The sequence below is a fragment of the Triticum urartu genome, chromosome 7 (genome assembly GCF_003073215.2).
Source record: "Triticum urartu cultivar G1812 chromosome 7, Tu2.1, whole genome shotgun sequence".
In the NCBI taxonomy this organism is placed as follows: domain Eukaryota; kingdom Viridiplantae; phylum Streptophyta; class Magnoliopsida; order Poales; family Poaceae; genus Triticum; species Triticum urartu.
The window spans coordinates 613595467-613600470 of NC_053028.1; the positions used below are offsets into that span (position 1 = coordinate 613595467).

General features: G+C 46.9%; 1 long non-coding RNA gene across 1 annotated transcript; it reads left to right on the plus strand.

Moving 5' to 3' along the window:
• The first annotated feature begins 1585 nt into the window (after positions 1-1585).
• LOC125521513 lies at positions 1586-2868 on the plus strand. Its single transcript, XR_007289322.1, has 2 exons — positions 1586-2530; positions 2613-2868. It is a non-coding gene; the product is annotated as an uncharacterized LOC125521513 (long non-coding RNA).
• Positions 2869-5004: the final 2136 nt, after the last annotated feature.

Sequence of the window (5004 nt, forward strand, 5' to 3'; positions counted from 1 at the left end):
AGATCTGTCCGGGGAGAAAAACCTCACCCTGGATCGCATCGTTGCCGATGATCGAAGGAGCCATCAAACCTTATGGTGACGAGACAGTGGAACTCTCAATGAAAGCACCAATGTCGGTTTCAAAACCGGCGGATCTCGGGTAGGGGGTCCCGAAATATGCGTCTAAGGCGGATGGTAACAGGAGGCGGGGGACATAATGTTTACCCAGGTTCGGGCCCTCGCGATGGAGGTAATACCCTACTTCCTGCTTGATTGATCTTGATGATATGAGTATTACAAGAGTTCATCTACCACAAGATTGTAGAGGCTAAACCCTAGAAGCTAGCCTATGATTCTGATTATTGTTGTTGTCCTACGGACTAAACCCTCCAGTTTATATAGACACCGGAGGGGGCTAGGGTTACACAGAGTCGGTTACAAGGGAGGAGATCTACATATCCAAATTGCCAAGCTTGCCTTCCACGCAAAGGAGAGTCCCACCCGGACACGGGACGAAGTCTTCAATCTTGTATCTTCATAATCGAACAGTCCGGCCAAAGGATATAGTCCGGCTGTCCGAGGACCCCCTAATCCAGGACTCCCTCACCCCCACCCCCTGTCATTCCCTTGAAGTTGGGAAACTGGCATCGTACGTATTGAACCAGGCTTGGAGTCGGGTACGGTGTTTGGTTCGTAATGTAATTGGTGGCCCATCGAAGTTGTGCATTTGGGATTTAAACACATCACACACCACCGTACCATACATATTTTCGGGCCGCATGCAGTGTATACGGGGTCTTCTGTTCGACCACGTCTCCCTTGTGCAGTTTTTTGTGACGACACATATATCTGTGGGCTCCCCGAGTATATATATCATCCCTTTGACCGATGGGTATGTGTTGGCCATGAATGGATTCCTCCTAGTTTGTGTTAGGGTCGGTCACCGTCACATGTCGCTCAACCAAAGCTCGAGCTCATGCATTGTCAGGATTCCCTCCCACATGCTCAGATTGCTGGGTTCGACCTACATCATACCATGCGTATCTTGTCCTTAACTACCTTGCCTTCATGGTTGTTGTCTGTATCGAGAGGTAGGCACCACATCTAAATTGTACATTATTCTATATTGAAAACACACATCACCCCTTCCCAATGTACATAATTTTGGGCCGCATGCAAGAGGTGCTGGTTTTGTGGTCCCTCTCATGCGATTTTTATGATGGTTCAATCTATTGGCCCAAGCGATTTATCGACAACAATAGCTGTCGTTTGACCAAACGATAGATTCATTGGTCCGTCTTATGGTAGGTCATGGCGACATGCATGTATGACCAAAGTATCAATCATTACGTGCATCCGCCCCGCTGACACGAAGTGGGAGGTGGTGGGTCAAACATCCTAGCTAGGTGTGTGTATATATATACATACATATATATAGGACGGGTCTATTCTAATAACACCTCTTAAGACCTTATTCTAATAACACTTCCTCTTATTCTGATAACACGGCCGAGCGACCCGCGGCTACAGACTAATCCAGCAAAAATGCCTGCCTTATCCTCTCGTCACCCACCCAAAACATCTCTCTCTCCCCCCACGGCCTCCCCCACGCCCCACCCCATACCCGCCGCTGCACCACCACCTCCCCTGCTTCCCCCGCGCCGGCGCTGCACCACCACCTCCCCTGCTTCCCCCACGCCGCCGCCGCACCACCACGTCCCCCTGCTTCCCCCACGTCGTCGCCGCACCACCACCTTCCTCTGCTTCCCCCCTGTCGCCGCCACACCACCACCTCCCCTGCTTCCAAATGCCGCCCGCGCCCGGCCACCGCCCAACCCCACCCCGGCGTTCCTCTCCTATGGCGCTGCAACACCACCCAGCACCGTGATCCGTACCTGCCTCTCCTTGCGAATTCTCCTCCCCATCCCGAGCTCTCGTCCTCCTAGCCAAGATCCATGGCCGTCGCAGCCCACCCCTTGGGCCTAGCCAATCCCCACTCCCCACCTTCCTTCTCTCCACCATGGTCTCGCCGCCATCAGCCCCAGGGCCAGCCAACAACTCTGGCCACGCCCCTGCCAAACAACCACTGGATCCACTCCGCCACCGATGCACATCTCCCCAACTCCCCTCCCCTAGCGTGCTCACCTCCCACCTCGGGGGTCACTGGATCAGGATCCAGGCCGGGGGCTCCCCCCAACTACGCAACACCGCCGGATCGGCCTCCCCGCGCCCCTGAGATTCCAGATCGGGCCTCCCCCCAAGGAGTACACCATGCATCTCGGGCAGCACGCTCGTGCGGTTCGGCCGTCCCGCAATGGCCGCTATCCTCGCGTGTGCGCCCTACTGGCCATGTCATGCGCCATCGGGACCGCGGCTGCCTCCAGTCATCGGTGCGCTATCTTCCCCGACGAACAGCCCATCTGGAAACGAGCTTCCCCTCCTTCCCTTGCAGCCCATACATCCGGACTTGCAGTGCGCTGGGCGCGCGATGCAGTTTGGCGCGCTTGGCCATGCAGTTGACGGCTCCTGGTGCAGTCCACTACTTTTTTTGGTTCGTGCGGTTCCAGTGCAATGCATCTCATGTCGGTCTGTTGTTGCTAATTGCTGCAAATCAGTTTAAGTTTCTTTTGCAGGAGGGAGGCGAAGAAGCAAACAAAGAGATAGAGAAATGCACTGCACACTCAGACTAAAAAAATGTTGTTGATGATGGTTTGCTAGTTAATGAATCATGCTGTTAAATGTGTATTATGAAGTCCACTATTTGCACCAAGAAGTTCGGCTGAGCCTGTATCTCAGCTCACCGGCCATCTCTCCTGCAGTTTGATTATGTAGCATAGCTTTTTGTTTAGCCGGTGTGCAGTTCGGGATACATAGCCGAGCTGTTCAACAGAAAAAATGCAACTTCGATGGTGGTTTGCTGGCTGTTGACTTTATTGTTTGCTCTAGCTGTTGACTTTATTGATTAATACGGAGAAGACTAACAATGAAAAAAGAAGGAAAGAAGTGCACTGCAACCCCTTAGTGGTTCACCTTGTATAAAAAAGAGAAAGAAATCCCCACAGAAAGTTTACGTTCTTTCTCGAATGCAATTTTTTTGTATGTGGGACGATTGGAAAAAATAGTTCACTCCAATTTGTGTAGCAGCTCATTGCACCTATGTATAAAGTGCATCGTGTGTCTCAAAAATTAGTCGACTACATCAACACGTGCAGTGCGTTTGGTCCCCAGATGTGGTTCATTTTTCAAATTGATGCTGTTCACTTGCACCTAACATGAAAGTGTGAAAAATTTAGTGAAACAACAAGATGGTAATGCGGTTCACTTTGATATATGATGTGGTTCGCTTGCCCTAGTCTTCGTGGTCCACTCTCGTTAATAAAAAATGTTGAAAAAAAGACAAACAAAACTCGTCTGAGAAAAAAAATTACGTTCCACAAAAGAAATCATGAAGTTTACTTGATCGTCTGATGCGGTGCGGTTTTCACTCTGAAGCAGTGCGGTCGGCCGTATGATGTTGTTCATCCCATAAGTGCAAAAAATTTATTACAAAAGCGGAAAAAAGTAACGCGGTTCACTTCTTGATAGTGTTGTGGTTCATTTAGACCCGATGTGAATTGCACTCTACTTTCTCGTCCTTGAAAAAAATTACGTTTGAATAAAATAAACCATGCAGTTCTCTAACACGTCTGATGCAGTGCGGTCTTTCATCCATACAGTGCAGTTTTCAGTCGGATGAAGTACCCACGTCGATTTGGGTGTCGCGAAAAAACAAAGTGTCCGCATTTCGGTAAACTTAAAACTGCTCTTAAACCGTAACGAATTAGAAAGAGTGTTCTACATGACAAAGTTGCGTCACGTCGATATCTTTCCAACGACATATCATTTGAATCATTTCGACAACCGATTTGTAAAAATTTTGCGGAAAACGGCCGCTGTCACTCGTTGTCCATCGTACGATTTTTAAAATTAACTTAAAACCGTGAAGAATCTCAAAAACATTTCAACATATGAAAGTTGCGCCTCATCCATAGCTTTTTAACGGGATATTACACGCCTCATTTCGACAAACGGTTAAAAAACTGGAGCGAAAACAGTACCAATTTTTTTTGGAAAAACAGAATTCCGCGATTTAGTAAATTTGAAACTGCTCTTAAACCATAACGAATTAGAGAAAACAATAGTTATGTAAAAGATGCGCCGCGACGATATCTATCCAACGGTGTATCATTTCCCTCATTCCGACGAGCGGTTTAGAAAAAACGCGAAAAAACGCTCGCTGCCCCTATTCGTGGGCCGCACCGTTTTTGAAACTGCTCTTAAACCGCGGGGAATCTCGAAAAGTGTTGAACATGACGAAGTTGCTCCTAATCCGTAGCTTTCCAACGGTATATTACACGCCTCGTTCCGATAAACATTTAAAAAATTAGAGCGAAAACAGTACCGGAAAAACACTACGCGCAGTTTTTTTCCGACGCAAAGTTCACTAGCCTCTGTAATGCAGTGCTCTTACTAAAGAAAGTGCAGTGCCCTCGCGTTGAGCATGCAGTGTGGAAGTGTTATCAGAATAACTATTCTGATAATATTATCAGAATATATATATATAGGTAAAATGTTTGGGACACCTAGGTGCCTGGGCACCTAATTCGGATCCGACCCGCTAATTCATTTTCCGCTTACAAATAATTAATAGTACCTTTCAAATAATTCACTTTCCTTTTCTACTTGCATGCAATACCATTGATTGTAGATTGGTTTCCAAAAAAATTGCATGCTGTTGATTCTCTCATAAACAATAAAATAGGCTGAAACTCGTATTTGGGTATGTATATATACCCTATGATTTTTTAATTTTTGTGTTAATACCCTATGATTTTTTATTTTTTTTGTGAATACCCTATGATTTATTCTAGTTATTAGATGTCTTTCCTTAAATACTATAGTACATACCCTATGTTTTATTGTAGGTATTAGATACATACAAGCATATCCGATATATTGAAAAGTGGATACTCAAGTTTTCGCAAA